The sequence below is a fragment of the Bufo gargarizans genome, chromosome 3 (assembly GCF_014858855.1).
Source record: "Bufo gargarizans isolate SCDJY-AF-19 chromosome 3, ASM1485885v1, whole genome shotgun sequence".
Lineage (NCBI taxonomy): Eukaryota > Metazoa > Chordata > Amphibia > Anura > Bufonidae > Bufo > Bufo gargarizans.
Window position 1 is genome coordinate 448,237,215 of NC_058082.1, and position 25,374 is coordinate 448,262,588.

General features: G+C 46.8%; 1 protein-coding gene across 2 annotated transcripts in view; it reads right to left on the reverse strand.

Moving 5' to 3' along the window:
• Positions 1-23,270, reverse strand: part of LOC122930275 (ras-related protein Rap-1A) — a 50,140-nt gene extending 26,870 nt beyond the window's left edge. Inside the window, exons 1-2 of one of the 2 annotated variants that reach the window (XM_044283521.1) lie at positions 23,085-23,270; positions 2,972-3,033 (exon numbers count right to left, since the gene is read on the reverse strand). The gene's annotated coding sequence lies outside the window, so the exon portion shown is untranslated. Of the gene's footprint in view, positions 1-2,971; positions 3,034-22,815; positions 22,902-23,084 lie in introns of those variants that run through there. The other variant, XM_044283522.1, reaches the window with a different exon arrangement.
• Positions 23,271-25,374: the final 2,104 nt, after the last annotated feature.

A 25,374-nucleotide genomic window follows, 5' to 3' on the forward strand; every position in this document is an offset into this window, starting at 1 on the left:
TTATACGCACCAACAATCGTCTAGATTATCGGAAATGACCATCTGTCTAAATGTGCCGCCAATCACCGATGACTCGTCGGGTGATCATGTTGCTTGTGCAGGCACCACCGATCATAGTTTCTGAGCAGCAGATTATGCAGTCTTAACTGCAATCAGCTGCTCAGAAGCCATGTTTCTGTATGAGCAACCCTATAGCGATCCCTCGTCCTCATACTGTTAAGAGATCGCTGCATGTAAATGCGCCGTCTCCTTCATTGAATGAGCAGCCGACTGTCGGGAAAGAACACTTACTTCCCAGAAGTAAGCACCAGAAACTACAGTACAGTAGTCAATGGGAACCATGCTGCAGTTATGAGTTCTGTTCATTACACAGACAAAGCTGTGTAGTTCCGGAGCAGTGTTGACATAGCGGTGTAGTTCCGGTGCCGACTTCCAATGAAGCAGATACACCTAAACAGCTGATCGGTGGGGCTTCAGGGTGTTGGACCCTCACCAACCAGCTAATGATGGCCTAATCCTTATAGGCCAAAAGGCCATCACTTAGTAAAAGCTGGACAACTCCTTTAGAGTGCATCTGACACAGACAAAGGCTTCTTAGAAAGTACTGAACATAGCCCACCTGCACCACCAAGTACTGAACACAGCTTTTGCATTTCTCTTAAACATCTACATGGCTTCCTTCCCAGTTTTACAACAAGATTATCTCACCCAAACATACCAATAATGCAAAGAACCAACAGAATACCAGAAGCCGTAGTGTCATGCATACAGACGTCATCATCTGTTTGCCGGTATGTATAAATATCTGTTTGTTCACATAGTCATACTTCGCACTAGAATTAGTCAAGTGTCATATGTTCATGAGAACAATCTTCTACTGTAAACCTCTAGAGCATTGTTCTCATGCTTTCACCCTCCTACACTACATTTTCCAACAAATGGTGAAGTACAACACAATACACGTCTATCCAGATACTACCTACTAAACCCTAGCTACTTACAACCAGGACAGAAAAGTAGTGACTACCATGTGAACCAAGGGACAGAAATAAGCATTCTATAAGGGTGCTAGAAATAGTTAATTACTTTGAGCTTGTATAAGATCCAGTTTCTGGAAGAGTTGCATGTTCTAGTAAAAAGTCGCATAAGATAAGCATGGTCCTCACGGGAGTGAAATTGCTTTTGAAATTGGCGCAATAGTAAATCTGTCTAGAGATTCATTTACATAAGAAAACACGCCCACTTTCAGAAAACTGGCGAGCATAGCACAGAGCCAATAAAAGTCGCAATTTGTTTCGCAGTTTTAGCGATTGCGCAAAATTTTTCGACTTTTTCTCTCCATTATTTTGACTTTAGCCAATGATAAATCTGGCTGTATATGTATAGTGCCGCCTAGTGTTTTTTTTATTTTTTATTTCTTTGTCCTGCTCACTGAGAAGGCCGTACATGCTCAGTTTTATAATTCAGCTGCCTCCTGAGCTGTGATAGGTAGAGCATGGACACGCCCCCTGAGCTGCAGCAGAACAGACACTCCCCTTGAGCTGTCAGCTTGATATAAATCCAGCAGAGCAATAAATGGGGAGATCTCTGGGTCCATGTGAGGTACAGGGCTGGTTGCTTTGTTAGAAAGAGGTTGTCGAGAACTATTTATTGCCTGGTTTTCATTCTTTTCATTAGTCATGGGATAACCCCTTTAACAAGCTCTGCCTCTAATGCCTCCCGATGCAAGGTAACCATCCTATAAGTCAGTGGTAGACCTTTCAAAAGGCCTTGAGACGTTCATAAGGAGATACCGTATTTCCCAAATGCTGACCTAGGCTTCTCGCCCAGTTAAGCCAATACTGTAGCGGATTTTCAGCTGCACACGCTGCGGAGCTTGCCAAGAGCTCATACTCTCTTCTCAAAAGTCAATAGAGGCACACTATACACTCATGTCTCATTCTTTATGACAGGTTAAAGGGAATTTAATAATATAACCGATTTTAGTTAATGGTTAGAAAAGTGGTCAGTACATTTATCCCGTTTCCAAGAAAACACAAAATTCAGCCCCTCTCCCAGAAGCCAGAGAGAGGTAAGAAGAAGCTACACAAACAGCCTTAGCGCTGTGTGTATGTGTGTATGTGTGTATGTGTGTATGTGTGTATGTGTGTATGTGTGTATGTGTGTATGTGTGTATGTGTGTATGTATATATATATATATATATATATATATATATATATATATATAGAAGTCAGCCTGTTGTGTGCTCCAGTGTGAAAGCTGTAAACTTAAAGTATATACTTGATAAAAGTGTATCTATCTATTCAGTTTATCCTTAATATTGTGTAGGGACCGGGATATTAAACACTTATGTGATACTTTATTAGAGGAACATGTTTCTTTGTTCTAGAAAGCAAGATGTAAAAAGTCTTGACAGCAATGCTCTAAGAGCGCTGCTAAGGAGAATTAGTCCTCAGTTCTACTGAGCGCTGAAGACGCCGGTGTGTAACATACAGAGGCTTCCAGCCGCCTCGTCAGTCCCCCAGCCCCGACGATGTACACGTGCCCAGTCACCGCCTATCTGATCACACAGAGGAATCTTCTGCGCTCAGTAAACCACTGAAGACAGACTCTCCGCACAGACTCTGCTTTCTGGATGATATATTCCATCTAGTTTAGGTTTGCACCGTGGATTTTTCCACCAGAAAAATCCACCACAGAATCCATGGCAGAAATGGTAGGTGGATCTTTTTATTTCTGCAGCGGATTTTCACCAGCACACGTTGCGGAGCTGCCCCAGGTTTGTGAGCGAGTGAAGAACGAGACTAACTACAGCACGGGTGGCAGAATACACAAGGTTTTACGCACATTTAGGTGAGGAATATTTGCTGAAATCTGCATGGAAAAAATCTACTGCGTGAACATACCCTAAATAATAAATAAAAATTGCACATTTTACATTTCTTAGCAAAAAGTCAACACCAAACTTACTCGTTATCCTGAGCATGTAAACAGTCGCTGCTTCGTGTTTTTGGAACAATAGTTACCAAGACCTGCAAAAGCAGATAAAAAAAATATGTGTTAGTGACAACACACAACATTCCTGAGGATAGCCCATCAATATTAAATCCTGGAATACCCTTCTGACATGTCTGTTTCAGTAACTAATTGCTATTCCCCATGTGATAATTTTGGAACATCTATTCTTATGTTGGGGTCATCCCTATAAATATACATCTGGGTGGTACCAGTTGGGGGTGGGCAATGTGAGACTCCCTGACTGGTAACACCAGGCTGTACCTTTTTTTCATAAACTTCTAGGAGAAATAAAAGGAACAGCACAACACCGTCATAATACTAAATGCTGTGGAATGGTCCTTTCAGGTAGAATACAAGAATTTACTATGTGAGGAGCGGTGACAGGTCCTACAGCAGCGATGTCTGTCAATCGGTACCCTCATACTCCTACAGTACATCCCACAAATTGAAAAGGTTTCTCCCCTGTCGGCCTCAAACAAGGTAGAATGCTTGACATAGGAGGAGGCCACTGGTAAACCTTGCAGGAAAAACTATTTACAAATTACAATGGCCCCCGTCCTACAATGTAAAATTACCAAGATTTTTTTTGTAACAAAAAAATAAAAAATAAAGGTTGTCCCTTAATATGGGGCAACTGGTATCATCCTCATTTTTGCCCTCCTCTGGATCAACAATGTAGGGACTATAGGTTGGACTTGATGGACCAAGAAGCAGTTGAAAGAAAATAAAACTGTGAGTGAGAATGTAATAAAAAATGTCAGTGATTACAAGATTAGCGCAAAAGAACACGTTTATTGTGGAAAACCGTACAACTGAAAGGAGGTTCTAGGACCCTGTTGTGTCGCATCTAGCCTGGATAGAAGATGAGATCCGGAAAATTATAGAACATTACGGACAGGAACAGGACTGTTCTATTAGGGTCCGGCCGTTATGCAGAATGCACCCAGCTGGTATCCATGTCTTGCGGACATCCAGAGGCCGTGTGCATGAGCTCTAATGCAGATTTAAGTAGGAGCTACAAGTTGACTGAAGACACCACGTTTCTACTACGCTCTACAGGCTACACCTAACACTGCTGCCACTGAGTGACAACTTATCCCTATGCACAGTAAGGCCTCATGCACACGACCATTGTTGTGTTCCGTTCCGCAAAATGGGGTTCCGTTTCAGTGTGTCTTGCTTATTTTTTGGAGGATCACCAGACAGGAAAGTAAAAAAAAAAAAAATAATAGTTTGCCATGCAAATGATATGGAAAAAAAACGGACGCGGACAACAATCTTGTGTGCCTCCGCAGTTTTTTCACGGTCCCATTGACTTGAATGGGCCCGCGAACCATTTTCAGTGAAAAAAATAGGACAGGTTATATTTTTTGGACGGACTGAAACCACGGATCACGGACACGGATAACAAACGGTGCATTAGCAGAGTTTTTAACGGGCCCATTGAAAGTCAATGGGTCCGCAGAAAACCACGAAAAACTGAACAACGGACACGGAATGAAACAACGGTCGTGTGCATGAGGCCTAACATAGAGAAAGTCGTCAGTGGGTACATGAATCTCCTGGTACAATAAACCACTGAAATCAGCATGTCCGTCTCTGGGTTATGCTGCCCTGCTCGGCGACAGATTCCCTTTACATCAAGAGCAGATTTCAATTTAAAGAACATGAATTTACCTTCATGATTCTTGTATTCTCCTCAACGTTCGCTGGGTGGCATGTCAGAAGATATGGAGGTACATTTCATCAAAATATTGCAGTGAAGGGGGATAACTAATTGATCGGTGGGGCCGCTCCATTCAAACATTAAAAGGGGTTCTGTAGTTCGTTTTAGGGCTCTTTCACACTTGCGTTGTCCGGATCCGGCGTGTACTCCACTTGCCGGAATTACACGCCGGATCCGGAAAAACGCAAGTGAACTGAAAGCATTTGAAGACGGATCAGTCTTCAAAATGCGTTCAGTGTTACTATGGCACCCAGGACACTATTAAAGGGGTTGTCCCACTTTGCTTTTTTAATCTTATCAGCAGTAGATGTCCTGATAACTTCCTGGTTCTCAGGCAGTTGAGTGAAGGCCACGCCTCCTCATGACTCACCCTCAGAGCTCAGTCCGTGCTCGTTCATGTGTATGAGTCATCCACATGGAGCCGTATGTGAGGTCCCGCCCCCCCAGTATAATAAACATTGAGTGCGGCCCCCCCCAGTATAATATACATTTAGTGCGGCCCCCCCAGTATAATATACATTAGTGCGCCCCCCAGTATAATATACATTCAGTGCGGCCACCCCCCCCCCCCCCCCAGTATAATATACATTCAGTGCGGCCACCCCCCCCCCCCCCCCAGTATAATATACATTCAGTGCGGCCACCCCCCCGCAGTATAATATACATTCAGTGCGGCCACCCCCCCGCAGTATAATATACATTCAGTGCGGCCACCCCCCCGCAGTATAATATACATTCAGTGCGGCCACCCCCCCGCAGTATAATATACATTCAGTGCGGCCACCCCCCCCCCCCTAGTATAATATACATTCAGTGCGGACCCCCCCAGTATAATAAACATTGGTGGCGCAGTGGGAAGTGCCAATGAGGGTTAAAAAAATAAATAAAAAATTAACTCACCTCCTCCAATTGATTGCGCAGCTGCCGGTCTCCTGTTCTATCTTTAGGACCTGTGAAAGGACCTTTGGTGACATCACTGTGGTCATCACATGGTACATCATATGATCCATCACCATGGTAATGGACCATGTGATTAGCTCAGTGACGTCACCACAGGTCCTGAAGATAGAACAGGAGACCGGCAGCTGTGCGATCAATTGGTGGAGGCGAGTTAATTTTTTATTTATTTTTTTAACCCTCATTGGCACTTCCCACTGCGCCACCAATGTATATTATACTGGGGGGGGCGCACTGAATGTATATTATACTGGGGTGGGGGGTGGCCGCACTGAATGTATATTATACTGGGGGGGGGGGTGGCCGCACTGAATGTATATTATACTGGGGGGGGGGGGGGTGCCCGCACTGAATGTATATTATACTGGGGGGGGGGGGGGCGCGCACTGAATGTATATTATACTGGGGGGGGGGGGGTGGCCGCACTGAATGTATATTATACTGGGGGGGGGGGGGGGGGCGCACTGCGCCACCAATGTTAATACAAATGCAGGAGGTGGGTGCCGGAGTGAAATAGCCGGCACCCGACCTCTATGATAGGGGGCTGCGATCAGCGGCAGTTAACCCCTAAGGTCCCGCTCCCTGTCATAGAGGTCGGGTGCCGGCTATTTGATTCCGGCACCCGCCTGCTGTATTTGCGCATGCGCGGGCGTGCGCGTACTTGTAAGAATGGAGAGGCGGCCCGAGTACTGGTTCAGCTGTTGTGCGCAGGCGCGGCACAGCGATGCGGCCGGACGAAAGAGGCCGTATCCATGGGATACAGAAAACAACAAAGGAATCGCTTTACATGATTTTTTGAATGAAAGGTAGCTTTTGGATAATAACATGGATAGGAAGATATGTTGTGTGGGGGTAAATAGATTAGATAAAACCTATTTTATGAAGTGGGAAAACCCCTTTAAAGTCCTGGTAGTAGTGGGGAACGGTATACTTACAGTCCGTGCGGCTCCCGGGGCGCTCCAGAGTGACGTCAGAGCACCCCATGCGCATGGATGACGTGCCATGCGATCACGTGATCCATGCGCTTGGGGCGCCCTGACGTCACTCTGGAGCGCCCCGCGAGCCGCACGGACTGTAAGTATACTGCTCCCCCGCTCCCCACTACACTTTACAATGGCTGCCAGGACTTTAGCGTCCCGGCAGCCATGGAAACCATTCAGAAAAAGCTTAACGTTGGATCCGGTAATGCGCCAAAACGACGTTTAGCTTAAGGCCGGATCCGGATCAATGCCTTTCAATGGGCATTAATTCCGGATCCGGCCTTGCGGCAAGTGTTCAGGATTTTTGGCCGGAGCAAAAAGCGCCACATGCTGCGGTATTTTCTCTGGCCAAAAAACGTTCCGGTCCTGAACTGAAGACATCCTGATGCATCCTGAATGGATTTCTCTCCATTCAGAATGCATTAGGATAAAACTGATCAGGATTCTTCCGGCATAGAGCCCCAACGACGGAACTCTATGCCGGAAGAAAAGAACGCAAGTGTGAAAGAGCCCTTAACTGATGATCTATCCTCTGGATAGATCATCAGCATCTGATCGGCGGGGGTCCGACACCCGGTACCCCTGCAGATCAGCTGTTTGAGAAGGCAGCGGCGCTGGCAGTAGCGCTGCAGTCTTCTCGCTGTTTACCGCAGCCCAGTGACGTCACGACTAGTATCAACTTGCCCGAGCACGGCTAAGCTCCATTCAAGTGAACAGAGCTTAGCCGCGCCCAGGGCAGTTGATACTAGTCGTGACGTCACTGGGCCAGCGGTAAACAGTGAGAAGGCTGCGGTGCTGCTGCCTTCTTAAACAGCTGATCGGCGGGGGTCCCAGGTGTCAGACGCCGATGATCTATCCAGAGGATAGATAATCAGTTAAAACAAACTGTAGAACCCCTTTAAGGCACCGCAGGAGATAGCAAAGTACAGCACTTGGTTATCTCAAGCAGTCCCATAGAGACCGACTGTAGTGGTAGGGCAAATGCTTGACCTGTTATTGCATTGGGATGGGACCCATTCTCAGTATTGGTGGTGGTGATGGGTCCACAGTGGTCAGAACATTCTGTCACTAGCAGTCTAGGCTACCACCATTGGAGTTGTCTGCTGCCAGCCCTGCTAGATTTGTCATGGCTGGATAACTACTTTTAATACTGGACAACCCCTTTAGGTGTCACAAAACAAACATTTCAGATGACTTGCTTATCATTAGCACCATTTGTAGATTTGGAATAAAGGAACGATGAAAGCAGTCACATAATACAGTCAATAATCCAGCGGGTCAAAATCGAAATCAGCCAACAAAAATCTAAAACTCTGGCTAGCTTTATAGTCCTGTCTAAATCGAGAGACAGTGGAGGAGTGGAGAACGTTCCTAGCCACAGACCACTGCTAATATTACTCCAAAAACATTTACACCACTGCAGCCGCTCTAGCTGCCCAGCAGAAGATGTGGACGTCCCCGAGCAGGAACTTACCAAGGTGTCCGAATGAAAGCCTTTCTGAGAGAGCTAGTAAAGCCAAACTACGGCAACATTTCTAAATATTTCTCACTCAGTGCCTATGTTGTAGAAGATGGTTTTAGGCTAAAGATGTCTGCTGTAATAATGATACCTTACAATACAGGAAACAAGCTCAGTCATCCAAACCCGCAGCTTTTACAGACTAGGACTAAGCATCAATCTATTGTGTACTGGGGCCGCCCAACCGTTTCCCTGCAGCAGATGTTGGAGTAAAGAGCGATCGTACATACTGGATTTCAACATGCTCTATCCAGATATCCCACACAGGGAACAAGCTTATTACCTCTATCCCCTTGAAATTTCCAGAAGACCGCTCATACGAATGTCTCCCTTCTCACCATAGACATAGCAGAAGCGAGCAGGGAGAGAGACAGGAGACGGCACATGCATGTCTTCCCTTTATTCAGCTGATCAGCAGGAATGCCGGGGATCTGACCCCCACCAATATGATATTGATGACCTATTCTGAGGATAGGTCATCCGCAATATTAAAAGCATGGAGAACCCCTTTAATTAGAAAAAAAAAAAAATATTATAATACTGTCCCTGAATTTACTGATAAAAATACATCTCCAGAGAAAATACAGCTCTTCAGCTTCCCTGAGAGGTGAGGCTACATGCTGACAGTCTATGGAGAGGGGAGGAGGAAGCAGCTGCAGAGACACACAGAGCTGGCTTTAATGGTATATATCACCCCAGTGCTGGAGTCACTGCTACACTGCTCATTTCTACTTCTGTTTTCCATGCTTCTGTGGGTCTGCTACAAAGAGGTAGGGGAGCTGGTAATCAGACCCACTAGTCCCCTGACTCCTCCCTCCAAAAGACTTTCATGGGCAGATTCATGCGACCACGCTCGGTCTGGGAAAAACGGGCCATGTGTCGGCCACATCTCCCAGACCGGCCGCAGCTAACCTGGCCTGAACTGGCTGCATCATAGCGATTTTTGATACCATCAATTCCTATGTGATCACAGGTCTATCATGTCTTTTACTCACTTATAGTGCTCTACAGACATTATACATGCTAGCTGTCCCCAGTGGAGCTCACCATCTAAGTTCCCTATCAGTATGTGTTTAGAGTGCAGGAAGAAAGTGGAGTGCTCAGAGGAAATCCACGCAAACACAGGGAGAACATACAAACTCCATGCACATGTTGTCCTTAGTCAGATTAGAACCCAGCTCTGCAAAGTGTCATTGTTAACCACTGAGCCGCCATCAGATTGGAACGGACTATCATATTAATCAGTATGATGCAGTCAGTTCGGCCAACATACGGCCGCGTGCTTCCTGAACCGAGTGAGGCAACGTGAATCAGCCCTAAGTGAGACGGAAAGCGACTTCAGAGTGAACTAACAGTTCTGGTAGCAGGTGGTGGGTGAGCAGAAAGGAGGGCGATTAGTGGAGAAAGAGGCATATTTCTCCAATAAGAAAGATTACAAAGTTTATCATTTTAGGAATAATAAAAGGAATGAAAATCTAGAGTATTCATGAGGAATACAAAACCATTTACAACAGTTCACAAAAACAGACAACAGACTGGTCCTCTTTACAATAAAGAGGGGTAAAAAGTTTGTACAAATGTTGAAGCTATGAAGGAAGCGATGATTCATGCTCTTATAAGGGATACGCCCAGTCCTTTCTTATAGTATCCACAATACATGGCAAACACATCCAGAACCCTCCACGCAGTTGACAAGGTCCTACAACATTGGGCCTCGCATTAGGAGTGCTGCACTTTCTAACCTGCAGAATCGCATTAAGGCTCGGCCACAAATTCAGAACCTCACTAGACTGGGAATGAACATTTTCTTGCACAAGGACGGTCCATGGATCCACTATGAAACTATCAAGTCATGCAGGTCTTCTTAATGATATTCAGACCACCAAACAGAAAAGTGACACAAGTGGGCCATGCATGCATCTTCAATGTGTGTCTTCACTAAATAAAATATATTTTTTCTCTATAATACATACGCTTTGGGATAGGCTAAAGAGCCCATTATCCAGGTCATGTATGCAGCCTCTTAAAGTGTGTACGCTAGGACAACACCTAACCGGCATGTAGATGAGTTACAGATAATTTTAGTAGTTTAAAAAACAAAAAAAACATAAGTTGTCCTGGGCACTGAATGATCGAAGCAGGCCGTAGACATTTGATCAATGACGGTCGGCAAGGTAATGTGTATAGAGGTGTGCCAGCTTCTACCGACGGCAAATGTTGGAGAAAACAACATGAGGTATCTGGCAGCAGCTCTCTCCCCTTGCCCCATTCACAGCACACGTGTATGGGGTGGTCAGAAGACATGGCTGCGTTCAGCAGGCAGCTAACAAAAGTGTACAGCAATAACCTGATCCACAATCTGGCACAGCACAAGGCACATACGGGTCATAAAAATATATCTTTGGTGGGCACAAAGGTGTCACTATGAAAGAAAGAAATAGAAAAGGGACAATAAAATGTATTTGTGCCACCAGTGGTGACAAGCAGTACTGCAAGTGCACCAAGGGTGGCCACACATTTAGATGAATGTCAGCAGCTGAGTAGTCACAATAGCAGAAATCTGAGCTCGATTTTGGTATCAAAAAAGTATTGATTGTGATACTTAATACCAACTGGACAGCACACACAAAAAAAAATACTCAAACACATTAATGGGGTTATCCAATTCTAATCATACATGCCCCATTCCCCGGCACCCGCGTCACTCTGGATCCCTGCACGTCATGCGGATAAAAACATTCGGCGACAGTGGGTGTAACCAAAAGTGGGCTGCACACATCTTTTGCGGCCCCATTGAAGTGAAAAAACCCACATCCAACCCGTAAAAAATGTGGATTGGATGCGGACAAAAAAAATATGCTTGTGTGCATGAGCCTAATAATGTGAAGCACATGGAAGTCTAGACTGATAAAACCATGTGCCTCACATTAATAAGTCACCCCATCAACTACCTCCACACATAATGGACATGGAGTTAATGCATGAGCTACATAGTTACTCTTAGGCTAGGTCTACATGATTACATTTGTCACGCGACATTTTGTTGCACCAATGTTGCACAACAATTTTTATAATGGTAGTCTATGGTGTCGCACTGCAACATGCTGCGACTGACGACAGTCGCATAAAATCCATTCAAGATGGACTTTCCTGCGACTGTCGTGTCGCAGTAGGTCGCATGTTGCAGTGCGACACCACGACTATTATGAAAAATAGTCGCGCGACATTGGTGCAACAAAATGTGGCGCGACAAATGTTGCAGTGTAGTTGTGCCCTGTCGGTCGTGTGACAAATGTCGTCGTGTAGACCTAGCCTTAATGCGAGGCACACGGTTTTAGCAATCTAGACCTCCATGAGCCTCATATAATTAGTAAATAACCCATCATGTACCTCACATTAACCCTATGTTGCCAATTACGTGAGGAGGTACATGATGGAGGACCCTCGCCGATCTGATACTGATGACCTATCCTGAGTATCATGAGTATAGGTCACCAATATCTGATAGCAGACAACACTCATCTCTCTGGCTCCTAAGAATATCAGGAAATGAAAGTGAAAGCAGGTTTCAGCTACTTTTTCTCCTGACACGATGTAGACATTAGACAATGCTGTGTTTCTGGTCTTGTTTTAAAGCTTAGAATGCCAGCTTTCAAACAAGACCAGGCCCTTATATCTATATTCTGTAGAACCTGGGGTGGCTTGAAGCAGAAGGATGAAAGCAGTCTGCATCTGGGCTCCTTCGCACAGCCAGACGCTGATGTGCAGGATAGAAGGGGTGGGCTGTAACAGCGATGTGGGCGGGATTGCCAGCATGACTTACGTGACTCATCTCAGGCAGCAATACCCCCAGTGACTTCACTAGCACTGTGTTCATGATGTAAGGTACTTTTTCAAAGTTTTTTTTTTTGTTTTTTTTGGACACAAAGAGACTTATTAGGTAATTCCAGAAAACAAGTTTATGAACCTTGGCAGTGTGATGATGTAAGTAGCTCGATAGGCCACACTGGTGACAGGTTACCTTTAAGGCTAAAATTAGTTAAATATTAACAAATTAGTGTGCTGTCCGTGGAAACTGCGGACAGCACATATCAGTGAAAAATGGCAAAGAGAAAAAGGCCTAAAGCTGGCCCATACACATACTTATGACAAAAATATACATCATGTACATCACGAAAACACACCCCAGGTGGACGTCCGCCAGAAGGAAAAATGGAGTGCGAAGAGAGCCTGTGATAAAACATGGCACCACCTGATAGGCTTATTTTACCCCAGGAGCTGAGGCTATAGTGCGCACGGTTATGGGGGAGTCAGGGAAACCTAAGGTTTTGACCAGAGGCATCTTAAGGGTTTGGCTGGCATGACCCATCAGACTTCTTTTACTCTCTGATCTGATGCTCAATGTGTTTAGCTCACAGATGACTGAAACCATAGCAAGTGTAGCGGCTGTGAGTGCGGCCGGGTGAGGACAGGTGCTCTGACTCAATGTAAACAGGAATGTTTCCATTCACTGAAACTCAGCAGACATATTGACACGGGTGAATCAGAGACAAAGTCAATTAGGAAAGCAGAGAACTGCATTATACAAGAAAAAAAGAAAAGGAGACTTCTGGGATTTAAATATTGATGGCCTATCTTTAGGATATTGCATTCGTATCAGATTGTGTGGGGTCTGACCTCTCCAGCCCCAGCAGAAGGGGACACTGCACTTGGAGGAGTGCCGCAGTCTCCATTACAAGGCGGCTGTGAGCGGTACTACATGTGGCTCTGTCCTAATCACTTCACCCCCCCCGTACTGAACAACCTCTATGGGGCTAGGGCTAACACTTGTCTCATGACCATGGATTGTTGTGTAGCAGCGCAGCCCCTGAACGGGGTCGCAGTTTGCCGTGCTAAAAGTCCAAACAAAAGAGGAAGTTGAAGAGCCAGGACACAAACTGAATACATTGAGTTTCCAACTTTCACAGAATATTCACATATAGGATGCTTGTATGTGAAAGTTTTGATGAAAGTGTCCCTTTAATTGGTGTTATCACTGAGGGCAACTTCTAAAATGTAACTTTTATTCTACATACATAAGATAAAATATTTAATCCAAACAGGATCCTGATAATTGTAGTACCACAATAGAAAGCTGTCAGTACAATGGACGGTCAGCGGACTCTGGGTAAATTATGCAGCCAAGGACCTAAAGTATGAAAACAACCGCTGAGTCCGGAGATGCACTACACGAGCAGGTGCACCCTGTCAAGTTCTTAAACTATAGTCTCACACGATAACCCAAAGACTATAAATATAATAGGCAGTGGCCAGGGTAGAGATCTTCTTATATAGATCAACACAACAAAAGTGATTGACTGTCCCTATTCTGGCCCTTCTGAAAACTGCTCAGCCCGGAGATGCACTCCGTCCACGTTCCTAGACCGACTTGTCCTAGCCATATCACTATTCTGACACATCTGTATTGTACCAACGCGTTTCCCCTTAAAGGGATTCCGTCATGACATTTGAGGCCTATAACCTAAACATATGGCCAGGTCCGTACTAATAACCTGAATCCGAAGCTGTCCTTATTAAATGTGCCTGTGGCTCTATTAGCACATAAAACCGGTTTTTATAACCTGTCATTCACCTACCTAAGGTGCCCAAGGGGACGTCGCTTCATACAGGGTGCCCGGCTGCAGCCATCTCCGTCTGGTGCCCAGCGCCGCCTTCCTCACCTCAGCCCCGCCTCCGCAATCGTCCGGTCCCTCTGCCAGATCCCGCGCGTGCGCACTAGGCATAACCTGAGGGACCGGACGATTGCGGAGGCGGGGCTGAGTTGAGGAAGGCGGCGATTTCAACTGGGAAGGTGGCGCTGGGCACCAGACGGAGATGGCTGCAGCCGGGCACCCTGTATGAAGCGACGTCCCCTTGGGCACCTTAGGTAGGTGAATGACAGGTTATAAAAACCTGTTTTATGTGCTAATAGAGCCACAGGCACATTTAATTAGGACAGTTTTGGATTCAGGTTATTAGTACGGACCTGGCCATATGTTCATGTTGTAGGCCTAAAATGTCATGACAGAATCCCTTTAAAGGGAACCTGTCACCAGCTTTATGGTGTCCTAACTAAGGGCAACATAAATAAGTGACTGATTCTCTTATTATGATGAGTCATGAATATTCATGAGCTCCTGACTCTCCCCGCCCACCTGCTGCTGAATGACAGTTTGTTTACATAGGAATCGGCAGCAGGTGGGCAGGGGAGTGGCTATAGCTCTGAATTAAATATACGGACTTAATGACCTCACGCCGGACTCCAATCAGCTCATTAGCATGCAGCATCTTTGTGTGTAGATTATGGGGTAACCATCTGTCACACCAGTAAGTGAATACATCTAAGGTACTTTTTAGTAGTTTATGATTGTATATAATTAGTTAGATTATAATCAAATATCCACATGACAGGTTCCCTTTAAAGATAATAAAGGTTCATCAGGGGACTGCCAGTAACAGTATAGCAATAATCTACTAACTAATACATCAAAACGTAACAAACTGGAGCTCCCCAGACAGGAGAGCATCTGCGACCAGGTTGAGGCAAGCAGCCTCTATTATGGCCTTATAGGCATAAGGCTTTATTCACACGTCCGCAATTCGCGGAACGGAATTGCGGACTAAATCATTTCTATGGGGCCGCACATCCACAATTCCGATCCCGAAAAAAAATAGAACATGTCCTATTCTCGTCCACAATTGCGGACAAGAATAGGCATTTTCTATTAAGTGCCGGTGATGTGCGGTTCGCAAAATGCGGAACGCACATCACACACGGATGTGTGAATGGACCCTTAATGTGTGGACAGGTGTCAGTCCAACACACATTCAATAAGAATAGCAACACTTTCTGATAAGATCACTTAGCGGATACAGATCGAGGACATGTTGCTCCAATCCTCGCGCAGAGGCAGGATACACGGCTGGGGGGCTCCAGGGGGCAAAATAACAGCTCCATCTTGCCAGGGAACTGGACTCCCATTTAAACTGTAAAATACTGGGTGGGCTTCACTCGGATTCGTCAACTTCACTGAAGCTCCGTCCCTAAGGCCTCTTTCACACGGGCGTCATGTTTTTTGCCCGGATAAGAGGCTAGTGCGTTGCGGGAAAATGTGCGATTTTTCAGCGCGAGTGCAAAACATTGTAATGCGTTTTGCACTCGCGTGAGAAAAATCGCGCATGTTTGGTACCCAAACCCAAACTTCTTCACAGAAGTTCGGGCTTGGGATTGATGTTCTGAAGATTGTATTATTTTCCCTTATAACATGGTTATAAGGGAAAATAGCATTCTGACTACAGAATGCATAGTATAATAGTGCTGGAAGGGTTAAAAAAAAAAAAAGTTAACTCACCTCCTCTTGCTCGCGTAGTTCCCGGTCTGTTCTTTGCTAGCTGTGGGCTGAATGACCTGTGGTGACGTCAGATCACATGTTCCAATCACATGGTCCATCACCATGGTGATGGAGCATGTGATCTGAAATCACCACAGGTCCTTTAGCCCACAGCTAGCAAAGAACAGACCAGGAACGAACTACGCAAACAAGAGGATAAGGTGAGTTAACTTTTTTTATTTTTTTAACCCTTCCAGCACTATTATACTATGCATTCTGTAGTCAGAATGCTATTATTTTCCCTTATAACCATGTTATAAGGGAAAATAATACAGTGAATAGACTGTCACCTAGAACCCATGCGTAAAAAAAAAATCGCACCGCATGCGCACTTGCTTGCGGATGCTTGCGATTTTCACGCAACCCTATTCACTTCTATGGGGCCTGCATTGCGTGGATTATCGCACCGCAACGCACAAACAGGAGCATGCTGCGATTTTCACGCAACGCATAAGTGATGCGTGAAAATCACCGCTCATGTGAACAGCCCTATAGAAATGAATGGGTCAGGATTCAGTGCGGGTGCAATGCGTTCAACTCACGCATCGCACCCGCGCGGAATACTCGCTCATGTGAAAGGGGCCTAACAGTCACCGCTATTATTGGGCAGCAAATTAATCAGCGTCTCCCCTTACCAGCCTAATCGGGTTAAGTGGGACGCTTAGCGTCCTAAGCCACTCCTGGAGGTATGTCTCTCCACCCATCTCTCCTTCTGATCTCATGATGTTCGGGAAAATGGCCGTGCGTTCCACCATTGGTATCCGTGGAACACACAGTCATGTGATAACCAAGATGGCCGTGCGTTCCACACACCGCAGCAGTGGAACGCAAGCCAAACAGATAGCCGAGCGCACCTGGTAATACAGGAACAAAGCGGCAGTACCAGCCACAGCCACTAAAAAATGGCCGGCGCCGTGGCTGATAAACAATGAGGGGGACACCACGCGCACCAAAGCACCATGTCCTCTCCAGTTAGGTGATTAAATAGGTGCCAGGAGCTGTTTGGGATCAAGACAATGATGATGAGTAGTTGTATACAATAATTAAAGAAGCAATACCTGGCTACAAGATCCCCTGCCATTTCAGGATTTGTTTACTGTGCTGTAAGACTGACATCCTGTTCAGACACGTGACCACTGCAGCCAATCACTGGCCTCAGCATCTCACCACTGCAGCACCGGATTTGGTGGCACGGGAACTGCAAAAATTGAATAGGGTCTAATTTTCACCACTGGCCTGTTTTATCTTGATCCAAGACAACACCTTTAATATGTTATATCAGATTACACCTTTCATTATTGACAACTCCTTTGGAAAATAAAAAAAGTTAAATCTGATTGGTTGCTATTGGCAACTAAGCCAGTTCTACTTTACACCAGTTTGATAAATGAACCCACTAGTTTATATAAATGGAAAGCCCCTTTAACTCTGACAGGGGGCCGATAACCCCTTCTACACCCCCCCGTCCCCCCCAGCAGGGCTAAGCTACTGAACAAACTACCTGCCCGGCGCCCGGAACTGCATGTCCTGGGCGTTGGGTGATACGATTTCCACACCCATTTTCTGAACGCCTTATTTTTTTTATTTTTCTGGCGATCGTCTTGTGCAGGGGCTCGTTTTTTGCAGGAAGAGTTGACGTTTGTATTGGTACCATTTTTGGGTACATATGATTTTTTGATCATTCATTATTACACTTTATGGGGCAAGGTGACCAAAAAAATTGGTAATTTTGGCACAGTGTTTATTTTTACAGCGTTAACCTAAGGGGTTAGGTCATGTGAAATTTTTATAGACCAGATCGTTACGGATGCAGCGATACCTAAAATGTATACATTTTCTTATTTCACAATAATAGCAGTTTTGAAACAAACAAAAATAAAATAAAATGATGTTTTAGAAGGGGTTAATCCAGTGCATCGGCTTTTACAGCAATGCCGGCGGATACAGCAGGGGCCCGGCTATCAAGGACTGCCAGGCCCCTGCAGTGATCGGGTGTGCACCGCTCCAGTGCCCGTCTGATCACCATGACGTAATAGTACGTCAAAATGTGGGAAGTCACTTAGTATGTCAAGTGTCAGGAAGGGGTTAAAGGAAACCAAACCTGTCAGCAGATTCATGCAAATAAAGGCAACTGACTTTGTACACACGTGTTTGGCAGCTTTTGGTCCCATCCTGATCGGTGGCTCCAATTGAGAGAAATTAGCGCTTTTAATTCTATGCAAATGACTCCCCTGACGCAACAAAGGCATCCTCACTGCACCTAAAGCTGCTCTCGCTTTCCGTGCCGGCTGAGCCTAACCCTCTCCAGACACACTGACAGGGCGAAGGCAGTGTGGATGTAATCACTCCAGGCCTCTGACTGTACTAGGCTGAAGCTTGCCAGGGGGATGAATTCCGTACTGCGCTAATCACAGAGGTGAACCTGCATGAACGAGAATACAGGGCCAGACCCTGTCACTCAAAGCAGGGAGGCCACCATGGAAAGTGAGCGGAGCTTTAGGTGCTCTCAGGTGCATCCGCGACACTCATTGCACCAAGAGGCTTATTTGCATAAAACAAAATCACGTATTTTCTGGAAATGGGGTCACCGATCAGCATGGGACAAAGTGTGTTGGATTCTGCTGCCACGTGCACCTCTTGGTTGGCTTTATGTGCCCTTTGAAAAGCGTGACATCTGCACCACAAATTGCACAAACTGACATGCTGCAGATTTCAAAATCTGGACGACAGGTCAATAATATCTGCAAGGAAGAGAAAAAAAAAAAAGTGTAGATGAGAATGGTCTAACCTCATAGACTTTACGGTATTCCACATCTAAGGCCACATATTACAGGTTAAGGGACAGGGGCTGAACGGTCTCTGCTTTCCCTTTTATATTACACAATGGGACATCAGAGAGAAATGGCCGCCATTATTTCCCATGGAGCAAACACACACGCACGTTCCATGTTAGCTATGGGCAAAGTACAAAAATGCATTTGTGCTTTCCGCGCCACAGTCAAGCTGTATGTGTCACCTCAAAATCTCCGCCAAAAAAATTCAATTTAAAAAGGTTTCTTTACAGAAAAAGAACACTGAACTGCGAGCATCTTATCAGTACCCGGAGGGCAGCATGTGGGCACTCTACAGCCCTGTACACCAGCGCTGTCATAAAACCACTGACTTGGGCTACTTTCACACTTCTGGTGATGGAACTGCCTGCCGGATTCCTCTGTCGCAACTGCCTGCGGGATCAGTCAAAACGTATGCCAACTGATGGCATTTGTAAGACTGATCAGGATCCCGATCCATCTTTCAAATGCATTGAAATGCCGAATCAGTCTTTCCGGTGTCATCCAGAAAAACGGATCCGGCACTGCAGTATTTTGAATGCCGGATCTGGCACTAATACATTCCTATGGAAAAAATGCCAGATCCAGCATTCCGGCAAGTGTTTCCAGATTTTTGGCCGGAGATAAAACCGTATCATGACTACCGTACCGTAACTGAACTGAAGACATTCTGAACACATTTCTCTCCATTCAGAATGCATGGGGATAAAACTGATCCGTTCTTTTCCGGTATTGAGCCCCTAGGACGGAACTCTACACCGGAAAAGAATAAGGCCTCTTTCACACGGGCGAGAATTGCGGGCGGGTGCAATGCGTAAGGTGAACGCATTGCACCGGCTTTGAATCCGGACCCATTCATTTCTATGGGGCTGATCACATGAGCAGTGATTTTCACGCATCACTTGTGCGTTGCATGAAAATCGCAGCATGCTCCTCTGTGCGTTTTTCACGCATTGCAGGCCCCATAGGAGTAAATGGGGCTGCGTGAAAATCGCAAGCAAATGCGGATGCGGTGCGATTTTCACGCACGGTTGCTAGGAGATGATCGGGATGGGAACCCGATCTTTATTATATTCCCTTATAACATGGTTATAAGGGAAAATAAATAGCATTCTTAATACAGAATGCTAAATAAATTAGGGATGGAGGGGTTAAAAAAATAAATAATTAAACTCACCTCATCCACTTGTTCGAGCAGCCCGGCTTGGTGATGGACCATGTGATGAGCGCAGTGACGTCAAAGGTCCTTTTCCTCCCAGGTCCTCAAAGAAGAAGACGACAAGCGGGGCTGCGCGAACAAGTGGATGAGGCAAGTTTAATTATTTATTTATTAATTTTTTTAACCCCTCCATCCCTATATTACTTTACATACTGTATGAAGAATGCTATTATTTTCCCTTATAACCATGTTATAAGGGAAAATAATAAAATCTACACAACACCTAACCCAAACCCGAACTTCAGTGAAGAAGTCTGGGTTTGGGTCTGAGTACCACATAGTTTTTTCTCACCCGCGTGCAAAATGCATTGCACTCGCGCGGACAAAAAAACTGAAGAACGCAACTCAATCGCAGGCAAAAATCGCACAATTTTCCCACAGCCTATGCGGCCCTCAAACGCGACGCCCGTGTGAAAGAGGCCTAAGGCTAGTGTGAAAGTACCCTTGCTACACAGACGACATAATAAGTTGGACATCATTTCCAGATAACTGGATACGAGAACCTCTTTAAACTGCTTCAGCCTTTACCACCCAAGGCTAAAGAAATTAGGAGCCAACTGAAAATTTTTGGCATCAAATTAAAAATCAAAACTATGACACCTAAAAGAAAAAAAAAAAGTTACACTAGGCATCTTTATTGGTCCCATGGACATATGTGCCCACGTTAGTGAGAAAAAGAATGTTTTTATATATGCAAATGAGCCTCTAGGAGCAATGGGAGCGTTGCCGTTACACCTAGAGGCTCAGCTCTCTGCAACTGCTGTGCCCTCTGCACTTTGACAGGGTCAGGGAGTAAAAATATTTTCACTGCTTGGCCCTACCAATTAAAATGCAAAGAGAGCAGAGCCTCTAGGTGTAACAACACCGCCCCAGTTGCTCCTAGAGGCTCATTTGCATTTAATAAAATATAATTTTTCTCAGCAATGCGGTTACATACGAACATGGGACCAACACAGATGCCTTCAGCTGCCAAGCGCACATGGAACAGGTCAGCCAGTGTCATAGGTACAAGTCTGCTGACAGATGCCCTTTAATGAGGGGGCAGCAGGGGAACGCTGACAACACGCAGGTTCTTGTGACGACCATGAGGATCACACACAACAGTCCTTGCTGCCACACCACAGTAAGGGAACATCTGAAGTCACAAACCCTAAAAAGGTCCTGGACAGTCGTCCATTATGACATCCGTATTGTATCCTATAGAAGCTTAACCAGTCAGAGCCCTGAAGTACCAGGAGAGGCGCTACTGTCCCTTGAGGACTCTTCCTGTTCTTTAAGAGGCGGTCGGCAGAGAAGCGTGTCCCATCACGGCACACGTTTATATGACAAACTGTAGCCATGACCAGGTTATAGAGCAGGAGGAGCTGAGCAGATTGATATACGGTTATATAACCTGTCATTTATACATTTAGATCTCTGCTTTCTCTGCTCTTAAAAGGGGTAGGTCACTTAGTAATAATTATAGGCTATTTGTTTCCTGTCATCTTCTGTAAATGTCTGCCCTGCTGGCATGAGATTTGGACATACAATGCCAACTGCGAGAAGGGGACACGGCAGGCGGGAATGATGTCTACTGCACAGAAGTGGATCGCGGGATGTGGAGCCTGTGCAGTAGAAAACACAAGGGGAGCACGGACAGCCGGCTGAATGGGGTTTGGGACTGGGGCCATTTTTTCTGACGTCATTTAGAGGGGCCAGCGCTGCCAGAAGAGCACAGACGTAGTATACAGGAGCCGCAGGGCAGACATGTACAGAAGATGGCAGGAGCAAGGACAGGAAACCAGTAACCTATATTTATTACAAAGGGGGCATCCCCTTTAAAGGGGTTCTCCACACTTAATACTGATGACCTATCCTCAGGACAGGTCATCAATATCAGATCTGTGGGGTCCATCACCCGACACTCCCACTGATCAGCTGTATAAAAGGGAAGGCACGTGCGGTCTCCCTTTCCTCTTCCTGCTTCACCATAGACATACAGCAGCAGAGCACGTGCACACGGCGCGCGTCTTCCCTTCGTACAGCTGAGCGGTGGGTCCCAGGTGTCGGACCACCGTCGATCTGATATCAATGACCTATCCTGAGGATAGGTCATCAAGATTAAAAGCCCAGAGAACCCCTTTAAGACCACCCCTGTACACAACCATCAGTGACTGACAGCTATATCTGTATACACAGGGAACACCATCACCGATAACATCTCCCCCGTGTACAACTGAGGTGTAAAAAAAAAAAAAAGCTGAGATTTAACATGACATAAAAGACAGCGGTCAGTCCCTGGTAACATCCCCTCCCTGCACTGAGATAAATGTAAAAAGTCCAAGTCTTACTGAATCCTATCCCACAGAACAGTACAATCTGCTCAGCTCCTCCTGCTCTATAGCCTGCTGCCTGCAGACTGCTCTGGATTTCATAGTGACAGGTTCTCTTTAGGCATCATGCAAGCTTGGAGCTGCCATGATTTAAAGGGGAAGTCCACTGGTGACCAGTTATTCAAAACAAACTGTTGTGGAAATATTAAACCTCTCTGTGCAACTACCCTCCCTGGCCGGCCAGCCAGAGGACTACCCTCCCTGGCCGGCCAGCCAGAGGACTACCCTCCCTGGCCGGCCAGCCAGAGGACTACCCGCCCTGGCCGGCCAGGCAGAGGACTACCCTCCCTGGCCGGCCAGCCAGAGGACTACCCTCCCTGGCCGGCACACTACCCTCCCTGGCCGGCCAGCCAGAGGACTACCCTCCCTGGCCGTCCAGACAGAGGACTACCCTCCCTGGCCGTCCAGACAGAGGACTACCCTCCCTGGCCGTCCAGACAGAGGACTACCCTCCCAACAGTCAGTATAGGGGCAGATCCTCCTGCATGTGATCTACTAGATTACTCAGCGAGCGATCAGTGCTCGGACACACAGCAATCACAGAAGACAGGCAGCGTCCACAATGTCACCACCACACCCACCAGTCCTACCACCCACACTGGGAAGGGTGCAGGGCAGGGGGCTTTAACAGGAGGGGGGCAGGCACATGATGGGCAGCGGTCTAATAGCTGACAGGCAGGGGGGAAGACAGTCCTGCATCCTCCCACTACTTTCTGCTACTCCCAGAGTGCTAGCTCTTCAGACAAGCCGCCATGTACTCACAAGAGGAAGTTTCCCTGCAGCGCTGCTCCTGGAGGTCAGGGAAGTAGATAACACAGTGTAACGCAGCTGCAGCAGTGCGGAAACAGGACACGGCATACAAAGCCCCCGCCTGGAGGAAGTCCCAGTGACAGGCCGTAACCCTTCCGCCCTCCCCACCCAACCCGGACAGGGAGATTACAGCTCGGGGCCTAAGGCGGGCCGCATCCCCGGCGTTTCCTGAGCTTCTGGTCACTAGAGGAGTCCGAAGTTCCCACCCGGCAGCCGCTTACCGACACGCTGGCTTCTTCCACAACGCTGCAGCCGCCACCTCCAGCCGGATCCCCCGGCAAGGCCCTTCTCCTCTGGTGCGAGCGCACAGACAGCTCCTAACCGGACACACTGGCACACAACAGCCGCTACTAGCGCCTCACGCCGGGAACCCGCCTCGCCTGTGCGCGTCACCGCCTCCTACTCGCTGGGAGGGGGCGGGGCCTGCAGTGCAGGGAGCGCGCATGTATGGAGGCAGCCAATCAGAGCCGCGCAGCTGCCGGGACCGTTATGTGATGTAAGGCGCCCCGGCTTCCTGTCACATACAGCCAGCGGCCTGTGATTACTATAGGACGTGTCAGAAACCCGCCCAGCCGCTAGGGGCTCAGCTCCCTCCTGCCCCCATTTGTAGCTGTCATGGAGGGGACCTCATCCTATAGGTTCTCATGTATAAAATCCACTACAGGGGGAGAATGCAGTTACCTATAGAGGCCAGTCAGCGTTTAGCTTTCATTTTTTCTGTGTAGTTTAGCAAATGGAAGCGGACATCTGATTGGTTGGAAGAGCACTTTTCTTTCAGCGAGAGAGAGAGAGGGGTGGGGAGGTCCATAGTAACCAATCAAGTTGCTGCTTCCATTTTCTAAAATACTTCTGAAGAATGAGAGCTAACAGATGATTGGCTGCCTGCCCTGGCACTAGTGTGTATACATACAATAAGGCACATATCACAGTCTATTACCTATGGACAACTACACATTTTCCTATGAACCAGCGTCTAGTCAATGGGGAGAACCGTACCCCATAAGGCATGCTGTGGCGTTAGAAAGCCGCTCAGTTTTCAGTGGGCTGTCTCTCCAGTCTGGCTAATGCAGGGGTTCCGAGCCAGCACCCTCCTCTGTAAAGTTCGTGCATGCTACATTCACACGACCGTTTGTGTTTTGCAGTACGCAAATTGCACATCCGCAAAACACAGATACCCGCCGTGTGCGTTCTGCATTTTGCGGAACACACACAGCCAGCACTATGATAGAAATGACTATTCTTGTCCACAATTGTGGACACAAATAGAACTTTCTCTATCTTTTTTGCAGGGCCGCGGAACGAAAGTGCGGATGCGGTCCCATTGAAATGAATGGTTTTGAATCTGTTCCGCCAAATTGAGGAACAGATGCAGGCCCATAGATACAGTCGTGTGAATGTACCCTAAAAAGGTTTTCCAGGAATCTAATATTGATGACCTGTTATCAGGATAGGTCATCAGAGGGGTTCTGACACCCCAACAATCAGACCGCGGTTCTCCAGTGAACGCTGCGGCCTCTTCCAAGACCAGTAAGGTCACATTCATCAGTCATATGGTTTAGGCGCAGTTCAGTCCTATTCAAGTGAAGGGGCCTGGGCTGCAATACCAAGCATGGCCACTATACAATGTAGGGCACTGTGCTTGTGTGCTCTTCTTTGTCACTTTCAAATAGCTGATAGGTGGGAGTTCTGGGTGTCGGACCCCCACCGATCTGATACTTATTCATCAGGATAGGTCATCGATATTTGACTTTACTCATTTCTGTGGCCAGCCCCTTCCTCGCTGCTTTGCCACTGCCTGTCAATCAGGCGAAATCGCGCAGGGCAAAGGCATTTTTTGGAGATCCGGTGACGAACCAGGGCTCTCCATGGGCCTGCCAGGAACCCCGGTGACGTCACCGGCACTGTTGGGCGGGATTTAGCGCTGCCTTGGCCAGTAAAACAGCTAGGGCAGCGCTAAAGCCCGCCCATCAGAGCCGGTGACCTCACCGAACACACTGTGTGTTATTGAAAACAAAAGAGCCAAGGGAGCGCATCGGAACATCAGATGCTCTGATGCTAGCCTCAGGGGGGCTGCCTGGGTGAAAATAAGGGTATGTCCGGGTTCAGCTCTGAACCCGGACAACCCCTTTAAGTAAAAGTGTCAAACCTCATGAACGGAGCCTCAGATCAACAAAAGAAAACCAGGGTTTCAATCAGGTGAACCACAGCGACGTGTTTGCAAACAGATGGATAGGGAGGTCACTGGTGAAAGGGGTTCTCCGGGCTTTTAATATTGATGACCTATCCTCAGGATATGTCATCAATATCAGATCGGCGGGGGTCCCACATCCGGCACCCCCCGCCGTTCAGCTGCCTTTTCTTTGCTGTTTACCTTCTCGCCGTCGCCTCTGCAGAGGTGAGAAGGTGTTATTACACAACGATCCGTCCGATTGAAATGAACGTGTCGGACCTTCGCCGATCTGATATTGATGACCTATCCTGAGGATACGTCATCAATATTAAAAGCCCGGA